The following is a 14,915-nucleotide window of genomic DNA, read 5'->3' as shown; positions in this document are numbered from 1 at the left end:
GCATTACAAAGTGCCTGGCGTTTTAAACGACTGTACAGGGAATCAGGGCAGAGTCGGGAAGTCTAGTGGGAACCAACCTATGATTTGCAGTATTTGTAACAAATTTTTTTAAGACACCGACCGAAATTGCACGGCTCTCTTTAGTTTTTAAACTGCTAAACAGTATTACCAGATGATTCTGCCATGCTTCCTCTTCATGCCTACTCAAGACTCTGAAGTCGCTGACCTAGTGTAGCCCCTTTGCAAAACACGATTCGTTTTGGCCCCCTCATCGGCCACGCCACGCAGTTGGGTATATCGCGATCCATATCATTACACGTAAAATCCCGAGTACCTTAATGCTGATGTCTTTTATGACCACTGGGCTCAAATCTACGATTTATATAAAGGTAACGATCCTTAGGTCGCTTCTTTTTTTCAAGTTCCCCAGTTAAAGGGGCCTCAGTGCTAGCAGAACTTCCTATTTTAGCTTCCTAAAATCGGATGCATATTTAAAAAAATTTTTTTAACGTTTATTTATTTTTGAGACAGAGAGAGACAGAGCATGAACGGGGGAGGGTCAGAGAGAGAGGGAGACACAGAATCTGAAACAGGCTCCAGGCTCCGAGCAGTCAGCACAGAGCCCGACGTGGGGCTCGAACTCACATACCGAGAGATCGTGACCTGAGCCAAAGGCGGACGCTCAATCAACTGAGCCACCCAGGCGCCCCTTGGATGCATACTTAGAAAAGGCTCTTAACTCTCTTACCACCAGGAGCACTTAAAAAAAAAAAAAAAAATGATGCACGGAAAGACTTGTATTTGCTTAGCTTACTCAAAAGAGTCCCTGGGTAAAGCCATCATTTCCCTCTCTGCGTTACACATCTTTTCTTTAGGTGATGTTTTATCTATATGTGATCTTGCAGTTTTCATTTTGGAACTCTTCCAAAAGACCTTTAAGTTCTTCTATTATTTGAAGCCTAAAACAAACTAATACTCTAAGAAGTAGGATAGTTTTATAGATTACTCATTTCAGGCACCGGAAAAGTATCAAACCTCTGATTCCTTATCAAACACAAAGGGAGGACAATAAAATATTGTTTTACACGTACACACCCACAAACAGATGGAGGCCTACACGCTAAAACGTAGGTCCAAGCCCATTTTAGGAGGAACAGTATCCATTTGCTTTTCCCCTCAAACCCACATCTTTAAATTTAAATATTACTCTTTAAAAAAAAAAAAAAAAAAAAGCATGCCTCATTTCTGGCCAGTTCCGAAAACATAGGAAGCTGTTAAACAGACTTTTGGGCAGTGACGTACCCGTCCGACGCCCCAGGAAATTCTAGCCAGACCAGATTCCACCCCACGTTCAACAAACCACACAAGAGCTCATTTCCGTCTCCTTGCTGATACCCTCCTCCGCGTGTACAATACATGCTCCTTCGAAGTTCAAGTCCGCCATCTTCTGTGAGGCCCGCGCCAGCAGTTCCGGCGGTCTTGGGCCTTCTCCCGAGTTCCGAAGGTTCTGGATTTCTAGGCATGCACGGTCATGTTGGTCTCTCGGTTTCTTTTTACTTTTTCCTCTGTCCCCACCCCCTAATCGAGGCACTATGAGAACCAGACTAAGAGAAGCCGGGGGGGGGGGGGGGGGGGGGGGGGGGGGAGGGCGTTATATTGCCTTCTTTACTGTCAGGGTCCCAGCGCTAGAACGCGAGGCGTGTCAGTACCTGCTTGAAGATGAGTGACTACTGGTATTTAAAGACTGCACGTGCACATGCTCTCTTTTTTCCAGGCCATTTTTTTTTAAATTTTTTTTTAACATTTATTTATTTTTGAGACAGAGAGAGACAGAGCATGAATGGGGGGAGGGCCAGAGAGAGAGGGAGACACAGAATCTGAAGCAGGCTCCAGGCTCTGAGCTGTCAGCACAGAGCCTGATGCGGGGCTCGAACTCACGGACCGTGAGATCGTGACCTGAGCGAAGTCGGACGCTCAACCGACTGAGCCACCCAGGAGCCCCTCCAGGCCATTTTTAAGGGCAAGGACTACTTTATCGTCTTAGGTCATTTATATCACTGTGGTCATGAACATGAGGGCTGAAGAGAGAAGCTGTATTTAGAAGCATTGAAAGATTGGGGTCCCCTGAGCCTAGTGCCTCACTCGAAAAAGCGAAAGATTTGCAATACTGACTTTTGTTAGCAGGATCATTGTAACCAGTGCGTGACCCCCAACGTTGCTACAAAAGGAAATGGAGCTCCGTCTTCGGTGACAGGTCTAAAGTCCACATGTATAATGGTGGCAAATCAGAGTAAGAATCGTCCTGGGAAACCTTTTCATTGGCTCGCCCCCAAAATACAGCATCCGTGGTTTTGTACATGTCTCACTACTCAAGGTAAGTATAATAGAACAGTGTGATTTCCACCAGCGCTGGGACGAGGGCGGTTTCTTCCAGTCAGCCCCGTATAAAGTAGCTGGGATTTTTAGGGGTCGTGTATTAGGAAAGGGCACGTTTTGGTTTTCATTTCCTTTTCTTCCGACACCAGTCTTGGAGTTGAATTAAACGATCGTGAAACGCAATGCGAATGAATACAAACGGTTAAGATGATGAATTGATTCTACAACTAAAAACTGCAGGCCAGGTCGCAGGGACAAAGGTGCAAGTGTATCAATTCGGAAGCTGTTAGGACACATCCTCGAGCGCCAAGTCTCTGCTAACACTTGGAAAATCCCCCACCCCTCAATTTCTCCAAATGACCCGTCAGCTTTGTGGCACCTTCTCTAGACTATATACCTATCTTCATCCCTTTACATATGAATTGTTCGCAAAAAAAAAAAAAGGAGGGGCAGCAACTTTTTTCGAAAGTATTTCTCTCAAAATAAGAGCAAAATCTAGGTTGTGGAAAAATGCTTTTGATATCTGGCTAAAGGTTATTCAGGAGAGTCTGCATATTTTTCAAGTCAGACGCAAATCCAGTTAAGGCAAAAACACCGCAAAAATGTCGATCTCCGCCTGGTCTCTCCTTCCACACACACACAAAATCAAGTCTAGTCACAAAAAGAAATGCTCTATGTAATTATCGTATGACCCACAATTGCACTACTGGGCATTGATCCCAGGAAAAATGAAAACTGATGTTCACACAAAAACCTGTACACGAATGTTTATAGCGGTTTTATTCAAAAGGGTCAGAAACCGGAAACCACCCGAAGTCCTGACTGGTGGTTAGACAATGTGCGGGGCTGCCGCACCACGGAACGCTACCCAGCAATAAAACAGAACTACTGATTCGTGCGAGTTGAATTTCTAGGAAAAATGTGCTGAGTGAGAGAAGCCAGGCCCAGAAGGTAACATACTATGTAATTCCACTTCTAGAACATTCTCGAACAGACAAAATTATAGAAACGGAGAACAGGTGAGCGGTTGCTAGGGTTGAGAGGGGCAGGAGACGAGGAGATTGGATATGAAATGGTACTATGGGGGCTCCCTGTACTGATGGAAATGTTAGGTACCTTGACTCTATCGATGTTAATGCCCACGTTGTGTGATGTGACACTGCATGTTATAAATGTCACTATTGGGGAAGACGGGGTGAAAAGTACAAGGAGCCCCTCCCTTAAGTAGGACACCTGCATGTGACATCTATTATCTCATAAAATAAAGTTTTATTAAAATTTTGAGAAAAAGAAATTGTTCTAGCCTAATAAATTTACTTTGCGCTATCGAGAGCTCTGATTCTTGGTAAAGAATCAGAATACGGAATCAGAATACGGAAAGTGGATGAAGTACGAACTGGGTCAGTTACAAAAGAGTAACTGCCCACATTTCCACGGGGGTCACCGGCATCCGTGAAGCTCCCCAGTCCCCCCGCGGAGGACACTCTCTGATCAGACTACACCCTCACACACCGCAGAGGCCAGAGGAATCCTCCCACTTTCCTACCGCTGCCCCAGGCCACAACAAGGAATTTCCCAATGGCAAGGCCACCCGTCATTATTCGGTCCACGCAAATAACTCTGTGAAAGCACCGGATGGCACCTTTCTTTACGTAAATCAAATATTCAAACCATGTAACAAATGATCTGCCAGTTAAGGCGGCATCTTCTGGTATCCGAGTTGAGCTAATTTATTTTGGGGGAGAATGTTCCATTCCAGGGGGACTAATATAGAGCAGTGAAATATATGTATGGATACCCTGCAAGCCTTTTTTTTTTCCCTCCCCTCAGCGTAACAGAGTTACGTTTGAAACTGATGTTGGACTGCTGGGAGAGCCGCTATGATGGAGACAGGGATTTTTCTTGGAACCTTCTTTTTTAAGTAGAAACATCCATTCAATCCAAGAAAGACATTTTGGAAAAGAAGTCAACGTATAGAATTGATTTTATTCTTTCTATGCTTGGATGAAAACAGAAACTGTTTGGTGATACTCTACAATACTAAGCATTTCAAGTAAACTGGATGGACCAAGAAGAGAATAACCTTCTTCTGCAGGACAGCTGAGGGTCTTAACCGGAAAAATACTGCAGTCTATCAAGGGGAACATCCAAAACACGCTTGGACCTCTTGCGTACTTGATCGCTCCATGTCCTCTGCATCCAGGTTGAACAGACCACAGGAAATTTCAAAGACCGACAGCTGAATCTAAAAGAAAAAAAAAAAATCCATTTAGTTGGCATGATCATTGTCCCTGTCAATGTCTAGTATCCCAAACTTCACCCACCGCACTGAACTTTGCCATGCTGCTTTGTGCTTGGGAGAAGACAAATCGCTAATCAATTATGTATACTAGTTAAAAAACGCTACCTTTGGGGCGCCTGGGTGGCTCAGTCGGTTAAGCGTCCGACATCGGCTCAGGGCATGATCTCACCGTCCGTGAGTTCGAGCCCCGCGTCGGGCTCTGGGCTGACGGCTCGGAGCCTGGAGCCTGCTTCGGATTCTGTGTCTCCCTCTCTCTCTCTGACCCTCCCCTGCTCGTGTTCTGTCTCTCTCTGTCTCAAAAATAAATAAAAACATTAAAAAAATTTTTTTTTAAATATGCTACCTTTAGGAGGCGTTTTAATACCTTAGTAATAAGGGTGAGTATTTCCTCTAACTGCCAACTTCGACATTTTCGATATCACGTTAGCCAGGATGCGCTGGACATTTGCAAACACTTAATGCTACACTCCACGTATGCTATCGAATTGCCCTCCAAAAGTGGTGGTATGGTTCTGCAACTGGTTGAGGTCACATGGAAAATAGAATTATATGCTAATTTGTTCCTACATTAAGCTATCATAGAAGGTCAGACCAAACATGGCAAACTGAATTCTGGAAAAAAAAAAATTAACTAAATAGATTGGTATGCACCGTAGCAAAGTAAACTGTTTATCTTAATAGATACAAATACGAGAAAGATTTTTTTTTTAAATCTTTCAAAAAATAAAGGTTTTAGCCAACCCCAGGCAATGACTTGCATGATTTAAAAACACTCTACGGAAATAATTTTTCCCTAAAGAAGAACAACGGCAGGGTATTTTTTTTCAAGGGAAATAAACATGGAGAAGGGCCTAGTATCCAGAAGAGAGTAATTTCCCCAGAAAAAGCTCCACTCTATCTACATATTTATCAGAACTTCATTCACGTAAGTAGCTATACCCACACACTGTAAGATGAACACAACGTTTAAACTACACGATGGGGTCAAGAGGTGCTGAATACAATACCTTTATTATTTAATTCCAAAATAAACTAAACAACAATATAGATGTTTTCCTTAGCCTCGATTTGTCTGAAAAAAATAACGCTTTCCTTAAAAAAAATTACTGAGGGAAAAATAAAATCTACATTCATTTCTTTTTCTGGAAGGCATACCTTATAGACATCGCCTTGTCTACGGGTAAGTTGAACAGATGCTACATCAACTTCAAAAAAAGTACAGAGCAAATTAGTGACTGAAGAATTTGGGCTACCAGTTTCATATATGATGATGGTGTAGCCCTCACATTTCTGTTTTCCAAGGTCTGTTTATAGAAAGAGGGAAAGAATTGGGGGGCGGGGATGGAGAAATCCAATCTTACAGCATCCGAAACCATGGGGTGAGTATTTTCTAAAGCATCGCGTCTGCTGTAGAGCAAACTGAGACAGATGACAAAGATCATCTCTTTTCCACACCCTTAGGTAAATTCTTGGGGCGGGGGGGGGGGGGGGGGGCGACGATAATTTTTTGTTCCAGAGTCCATCCTTTTTTCCATCGAAAGAGATGTTTATATTTTTCCTTTTATTGTAACATTTCCAATGGCATCCTAGCACTCCCCAAGAGCCATCTGAATTTTCTTTCAATCAGAACTCATTTCTACTTTTTAAAGGGACTTTGCCTACTGCTTTTAATAAGATTCTATTACTATTAATTCTCCGAAAATACATTGGATTCCCATGAGTATCAGTTTGACGTCTTGTTCAAGTACTGACTTTTCCGCTATGTATTACCAGCAATGTTTACCCTATTTTCTCCTTACCAAGTTAGATATGAAGATACTTATTCAGGCACCCAGTCTTCAGGCTCCTTGATGGACTATAAGATACAGCTATATACTTCTCTACTATTATTGCTGGTTTGAAAGACCTCATGTAATGGGATCTTCATCCATAAAAAGTTGAGAATTCCATTTAAAAAAAGGGGGGGGGGGGGTCGGACAAAAACGAAAATATGCACTGATGCCTGAGTAAATTAATCTTCATTCCCACTGAAAGCAAGCTGATGTCCAGGGACTGGGAATTATTCTACCATAAAATGTGGCACATTAAATACTACAATAACCCATTTGAAATGTCTTAAGATAATTATTATGTCATCCACGAATGACTGTACACATAGTTATATTTTAATATTCGGTACCGGAGGTGCTAATGCAAAATATGTTGCAACTGTGAAAATACGAAGTCGGGTAAAAGAGAAGATCAAGCAAATCAAATTCCATGACTAAAGGTAAGACTCCAAATAAGATGTGAAAAACGGATCGATAAGAGGAAGGGCAAAATATTTGGCCCCTGGTTGTTATCACAAACAAACACTATCACTCCTGAAGGTTTGCATAGAAAACTCCTTATCTCCACGAGCTCGTTGAAAAGAATGGAAAGCTTCTTACAACCAGCTAAAAAGAAAGTCTTTACCAGGCTCCTGGAAAAAGCTCATTTTCACATTACTCAGGCTTCATTATGCTAAATCAATATTCGTTTAGTCACTGGGGTTATTGACATATTTTAAAATAAAAGTATACCCTTCAGCTACTGCACTCATTACAGGTAATTTGTCTTGTCAGAGAGCAGGGAATATTATCCCAGTCTTTCAAGGGCTGACAGCCCATGGAAATACCTCCCCATGGTTACAACTGTAAATAATTTTAAGGTAAAATATTGAAAAATCAATGACTGTTTCCTGCAATCTGTCACAAACAAATCAATCATAATCTGTACTGCCAGAGAGTATGATTTGAAGGAGATGGGAGCAGATGTAATTCTTGGCTGAAATCTCTCATTTCAAAATCACTTCACATAATGGTGTCATCATTTAAACACTTAACAGTCAGTGCAACTGCCACTGTAACATCTAGTTGGACAAAACCACAAGGAGGAGGAGGAGAAAACGCCATCGCTGTTATGTTAACAAACATTTAATTTAAATGGTTGCTGCATTAGTAAATTTCAGCTGAAAACACTTTCACCTGCCCTCTTTCACAGGCCTACATTAATCAAGGCGGCTTTTCTCCGTACTAATGCTTAGTAAAAAATTAGCCTATGCCTCAAAATCTGACTCTCCCACCTACACCTTTTATTTCAAATGTCCGTTATGGAGAATAAAATTTAGCATTAATAAATAAGACATCTGGATTGTAGAACATCCATAATTCTACCCATATAACAAAGACAAAAAATAGTGTCATAGATGTCAAGATTATACTTTTAAAGTAGGTTTAGAGGTCTCCGTTGCCCGGATATTAAATTTTATATTTTCCTTCTATTAATACATATTACATTTCAACTTTGTAATACTGTAGCTGATTTTAAGACGACCAGCACGACCTAGTCAATTCGAAAATACCCTTGCGTTCTGCACACCAGCTATAGACTGATATTTTAAAAACGGAAGTAATAACCCGAGTGTCTGAAGTGTAAAAGTTGGTCAAGGTCATAATAGTGAATCGTTTTGTAAATGTAAACTGCTTTCCAAGTAATCACTTTGATATCACCATTTTTTTTCCAGGCGGCATTTTAACGGCTTCCTTGGCTTACAACCTCTACCTAGGCATCAATACAAGAATCTGAGATTGGTATACTTCCCTTTCTTGTTGTGTTAACCAAACACATCGTACGATTTAAAGATTAAAGAGCCTTCTTTCTGCAGGTTTTTTTTTTTTTTTTAAATGCACACTAGCCCCTTTCATGGGAGAACTTGATTTCAGCTACCACACTGCTTACCGATTTCCTAATTATATAATCGGACGGACACCATGAAACCCCTTATTGTCCCATTAATATCCTTCCATAGGTATAATTCAGGAAGTAGATATTTTTGGTGACTAGAAAAGTGTATCGTTTGTCTTAAGAAGGAAAGAAAACAGATAGAAATACCATTCCACAACTTAAGCCTATATAAACATTCTCAGACACAGTCACTGGTCTTTCATAAAAGGGTTTTACCCCGTTTTTAATTTCACCTGCATATTCCACATGGCAACCCGGCTCGAGAAGACAGAAGCTTTTCTTATTGATACAAACCGAGCACGAATTTTGTTCTTCGAGGATCTTAGATTCGTCCTTTAACCCTAACATTGGATGTTTGAGAATGACAAAAAATAACACACGGGTCAATTATCAAAGATACCATCCAGAACACAACCCAGGCCTCCATTCCGTGTGAATTTCTGCAACAGCTGCAGAGGAAGCAGCAAGCCAACCTAGTGAGAGGAAAAGGAAAATGTGACCCGTAGCCCGGGATTACGAGGAAAATGCAAAGGGACGGAAAGGGGTGAACGAGGAACAGGACCCGTGTGCGTGTGCGTGTGTGTGCGTGTGTGCGCGTGTGTGCGCGCGCGCGCACCCCTGCACTGGAGCGGCCCAGGCTGGGCCCAGCTCGCTCCCTGGCAGAGCTCTGGAGCCACTTGTCAACCGCCAAGTCTCCCGCTCCGAGTTTGGTCGAGCCTGGCAGTATATCGCCCTGCAGAGAAGGCAACACGGAAGACGGCGAAGCAACACGCTGAACACACGCACACCAGCCACAAACCAGAATGATGTCTGCTTGCGCTGGGGAGGCCACCATCACGGCTCTAATTCTCAGAAAGAAGCTATTTTAAGGGTGCTGAGTATGCCTGGCTGAGATTTCTCAGCTCTCCCGGCACAGCCCGCAGCCCTGGGGGCGGCAGCTCACAACTCAGCACGGGCAAATCAGATCGTTCCATACCCCGCATTTAAAGACTTTGCTGTCTGGTAGATAAAGTTCTTATATGTAATAAAGGCTCAGGATTACAGAGGAAAGTATTCTCTTAAAAGAGATAATATTACCTCCCTATCTTCAGAATCTCCTCCTTCCGACAGCCAGTACAGTTAGCTCCATTATGAACTGCGGATTCTTAAAAAGAAAAACAGCAATAGTTAGCTGCGTCTTTCCCGCCACTTCCTTCCTTCATGGAATTACAGTTTAATTACCAATACTTCAATTGATTTTGTTCCTGAATGACACATCTCTCAGAAAGCATACCCTCGCTATTTCCACTGGAGGTCACTTAGTACAACCTTCTCAATGAATCAACTAGAACTCATTACTGTTGAAAGGACGTGTTTTCTTCGTAGTTTTTTTTTTTTTAAACCGGGGACCCCCCCCCCCCCACACGTATGTGATATAAAAGGGGTACGAGTTTCAGGACATCTGGACAGCACTAATATACATGAAATACGAATCTTCATAATAAATCTTGGCTGACAACAGAAAACAAAACCAATGTGCATATATGTTTAGATTTTTCCTATTTTAGGCTTGGGGGTGGGGGGGGGGGGAACTCGCCCAATCTCTGGCTTTTAAATTCAACAACTTTACACGTGGATAAAAACAACAACACAAAAGTTTAGGCTTTAAAGGCAAACAGAGAGGAGGAATCAGGCTGCCCACTGCTTAACATTTTCCTTACATATGGGTTGTGTATTTTCGAATTTGTTGTGACGCGTCCCCTTTTGGTCATACCTGACACCTCGTCTCTATAAGACCCAATCAGAGATAGGGGAATGCACTGTGTTATTTAAAAATAATTGTATAGTGCTTTATCTTCTGTTAAAAGTCACTTTACCCTCTCTGAAAGTTTTCAGAGAAGCATTTGTTGTACTAACTAGGGTTGCCTTCTGTTTAGTCTTTTTTTTCTTTGGTCATACAACCATTTTTCTTACTTAATTAACAAAATGTTCTTTATCACTGAATCCAGTCCCTTGCTCTCCCCAATAGACGACACAAATATTCTGCAAAACAATTTTTTCCCCTACTTCTCTCATCTGCTTGTATTCAGCAGCCCCTATTTTGATGAGAAATGACAAGTTTTACACACACCTCGCATTAAAGGGGTTTAGTATTCATGCCTGGAGCTGATACTCCCATTAAATTTACTCTTAAAAGAGCTGGGTAATGAAAATAATCAAAAAACTCTAATTTGGCATAAACAGATCATTTCCTTTAAATAACGATTCCATTTCTATCAAATAGAAGCCCAGTCTTGACTTTCAAGAAAAGCACCGAGTTTATAAATTTCCCCATCCAATGACATCATTAAAAATAAATTACTCCGTGTATTTCCACGAACCAAACATTTTTCTATTTTACTGAATGTTTAATGCATTTAGTAAAATTTTAATAATCAAAGGCCTCAAGTGACATTCTTTGTATTCTGACTTAGTTCCTATTACCAATATAAATACTCTGGTAAAACCAACACGGAGGCTATTTTGGGTTTACTTCACGCACACACCGTGTTGCAGACATTCACTTGCAGATGAGCTTGGGGATATGTAAGGAAAAAATTCAGCCAACATTTGGAGGAAACCCATAGTTCAGAAGTCAACTTGGCTGAAAACATCCGAATGTATTAGGGAAGCATCATACTTAAAACCTGCACACAAAAATGGAAATGATTCTGTTTAAAGAAACACAGCAGGCTAGTTAAATACTTTGGGGATATTAGGTATGAATACCTAATCTAATTTCCTCCAAGGTATCACTCCATATTATGCCAAATAAACAAATAAAGGCTGTATCAAGGTGTGGAATATCATTAGCCCGAGAAAAGGCTGGAAAAAATGAATTACGTAAATGACAACTGCAGGAGAAAATTACATTTCCTTCTCCTGAACAAATGTTAAGTGCATCCTTACTAATAAAGATTTAAACTCAAACTACATTAGAATATACTGGTTTTCAATTTTGAAGCATCTAAGTTAATTTGCCAAGCTAAACTGGTGCTTAGGTATACTCTAGCTATAAAAATTCTGCACATTTATGTGGAAATAAGTTAGAAGTATCACACTTCAGAATTGTGTTGTGACAGCAAACCACAGTCATTACTGAACAAGAAAAAAACAATTCCGGGATCGTACGTCTTCTTGGAGGTACATCGGTTGCATCTTTGAAGCAGAATTATTCTCTACAAAACAGCTAATGATATACCAAAAAGGTGTTAGAAATAAAGGAGCCAATAGAATGTAGAAATTGTAGGGAAATACACACAGATAGCGAGCTATTAACACCACAAAAAAGGCCGTGCTATCTCAGAGTTGATTCGTATTTCTATTTTTAAAGGCCACGTTTAATTCACTTACGACTACATGATTCCATTTATTTGCATGCTATCAACTTACATTTTTCCTAAGGTTTCTATAATGCAAAAATATGTGAACACGTATTTGGTGTTGTTCATTACAACAGACAATAGGCAATTAGTTCACGATTGCACTTGATTTCTTTTAATACAGCATATAAAATTTGAAAAGAATGCACGGATAACAGCACAGGGATGCTGATCTGAGCTGCCAGAACAAAAATCTTCAGGGGGAGAGTTGGGGGATGAGGAAAGCAATTATGTCAAAATTAATGCTCTTGTTTTTTAGTTTTAGCAAACACATCTAAATAAGCCTTTCTCTGATTTTAGTTTACCATGTAATTCTAGCCAGCTAATTATCCTTGGAGTCATGAAGGAGCTGTGACTCCACCTGGCTTCTCCGATCATATGCCTCTGGCCTCCTCCACTGTCATTGCCTCTTTCCACATTGAGTTTGAATATTAAAGAAAAACACTCACACATCTTACATACACACTGATGGACAGCCAGCTTCCAGGAAATCATGAGCTACAAAGGGGGGGGGGGCGGGGATCTTAATGCAATACTTATGTTAAAGGGTATTAGGTGCTGGGTAAGCCAAGGGTAATATAATCAGCAGCATCCGTCTTGCTAGTGTTTTTGCATTCAGAAATTGGAAGTAAAGGAGAGTAATATTATTTTAGTGGTCACCCAGGTTATGGTTCAGATCCTTAAGCTAATAAGAGGCTAAATGCACTATTTCCACTGGCTCATAATTCGAATTTGCGGACAACATTTGGAAGAAACAAAACAGTTGTTTGTTTGTTTTTTTTTCTATTTCTGGAAATTAAAAAAAAAAAAGGCATTCCATAAACAACTAAGGTAAGTACTTGATAATATGAAGAGAGAAACTCTCTTACACCATTAAAACATTCTAGGAGACGGTTTTCCCCAAATATAAAGTGGCATGAATTTCTCATATATTTACAATTCAATTAGATCCTTGATTCTGCACATTAAGCGCGCCTCCATCTATAGATTGATTCTGCACACTAATAAATGTGTGCTTCATACGAGGCTGTCCCATTTGTGCTTTTCTTTCTAAATTAGTAACCATCACTCCACAAAGATGAAGCACAAAGAAAGCTGACAAAGGCACTGGCCAAAAAGCCACAAGTAGCATTGCCACATGCCAGAGCACTTAACACGAACCTACCCTTTCTCTCTGAAACTTCTGTTGCCAAAGTGCTCACAAAATCTGGAAGCTCAAAGACGGGTTTCAAGTGCAATTAAATTCTCCCAAAGCAAAACTGTACCAAAACATGCCGCCCTTCTTATGTCACCATTTTATAGACAACGTGTTCTCAGGATCTTAATGAAGATAACGATGCACACCTGTGTCAACATTCACTGGCAAGACAGCCTTATCAATCATAATCCTTTAAGTACACTCCAAAACAGCAAAGCGATATGACAGAAGCAATCTGTTGCCTTTCCTGGTGCCGGTGTTGTGTCTCTCCCCCACAAGAATGATGAGATCTTTAAAATACAGCAGACCTACTTTTAGGAGTCTTTAAAGTTTTAACTGTAAACAGCTATTACGCCAAATAAACAGGAATAACCTCTTTTGCACTTGATTTGCACAACGACAACTGTATAGCCAAAACTCGAAAAACAAGGTCTGTGGCCGTGTCTTAGCAATACAATTGTGGATCTTATTTTAAAAAGCTTTAAATGTTAAGAGTGAGGCATAACTGGATCCGTGCGGACACGACAAACCAATAAACCTTTAGGGAGTCTTAACAGCAGAATTTCTTTTAAGCCCTACGTCAAAAAACAATCAGGGCATATCTACCCCTAGTGTGAGTTAAATGTTCAGGAAAGGTACAAACGCAAGAGCAATCCCCCCACGCCCCGCCCCGTAAGAAAAAGAGTCATCTTGGTCATCTGAAATAAGAGGGAGATAGCTCCCACCTCTGCTGGGGGAGAAAGCTTCAGTGACCAGAGACTAGTGAAACCACAGCTAACGAGTAAGCAGGTTCCCAAACGGGAGAAGAAAGGGAAGGGAGAGGGGACCTTAACCATCACCACGACCAAGATCAAAGGGTAAAAACCTCGTGTTTGTCAGCAAAAACGTGAAAACTTTCACATGAACTCCAAGAACACCCGCCAGATGCTATCTGAATCCCATCTGCCTGCTAATGATCAGTTCTTCCATTTCACGTATTAACACAAGTCTGAGACGCCGGGCCAGGCGGCTGTGGTCAGCCGAGCAGCAGAGCCATCAATGTGCAAATAAAGCAGAAAATAGAGACATCCTTAAAGAAATGAGTCTTAAATTTGACGCAGAGCGGAGGTGACAACCACAGCAACAGAACCATAAATTCCAAATGCTTCAAAATCTTTCAGGATTCTCTCCAGTCCTTGACACCAAAAACAAGACAGTAAAAGGAAAGGGGGGTGGGGGTGGGGGTGGGGGGGGGCGGATAGCCTAGCAGCCCAGAGTGGCAGAATGATGTAATGAGGTTGTCTGTGTGACAGACTCCGATTCTCGGTGGCACAAACCTCCATGGCTCCATTTCAGAAAACGGCATCCTGGACGAGAGCCGAGAAGGGTGAAGGGGCCGCGCGTGGGTGAAGGGGATAGGCCCACGCGACCCCGCCCGCGGACCGGGACCTCAGGAGAGGCCAGCCCGACACTCACCCGGCCCATGCCCGCCGGGGGCCCGGCGGCGCGCGGGGCGCCGCCGCGTCCATCCGGTCCACGAAGGGACTGGGACGCCGCTCGAGGGGCAGGAGTCCCGGCCGCGACCGGGGGCGGGCACTCGGCGGGATGGAGGACCCGGGACTCACCTCGCCTCCGCCGCGCGGGCGCGCGGGCCGCGGACGCTCCCTCGTGGCTGGCGCGAGCCCCCGGCGGGCGGCGCGCGCGGGCCGCTACCGACCGTTAGTTAGCGCGAGGGGCTGCGGCGGCGGCGGCGGCGGCGGCGGCGGGCGGAGCCGGGGGCGGGCGCTAAGGAGCACCAGAGCCGCGAGAGGCGGGAGCGAAGGGAGCGGGGCGGGGACGCTCCCCGCGACCACCCGGCCTAGTTGGAGCCCGAGAGGACAGCTCCCTTGCCTGC

General features: G+C 42.6%; 1 long non-coding RNA gene across 2 annotated transcripts; it reads right to left on the bottom strand.

Annotated features, from left to right (window-relative positions):
* Window positions 1-4,342: 4,342 nt before the first annotated feature.
* LOC115502885 lies at window positions 4,343-14,698 on the bottom strand. Of its 2 annotated transcripts, none has more exons than XR_003965219.1 (3): window positions 14,647-14,698; window positions 9,521-9,587; window positions 4,343-4,621 (listed from the first exon to the last, which is right to left on the bottom strand). It is a non-coding gene; the product is annotated as an uncharacterized LOC115502885 (long non-coding RNA). The 2 variants fall into 2 exon arrangements; XR_003965220.1 differs by lacking the exon at window positions 14,647-14,698 and adding an exon at window positions 14,498-14,545.
* Between the last annotated feature and the right edge of the window lie 217 nt (window positions 14,699-14,915).

The sequence above is a fragment of the Lynx canadensis genome, chromosome E2 (assembly GCF_007474595.2).
Source record: "Lynx canadensis isolate LIC74 chromosome E2, mLynCan4.pri.v2, whole genome shotgun sequence".
NCBI classification, from domain to species: domain Eukaryota; kingdom Metazoa; phylum Chordata; class Mammalia; order Carnivora; family Felidae; genus Lynx; species Lynx canadensis.
This window is presented reverse-complemented; position numbering and strand designations above follow the sequence as displayed.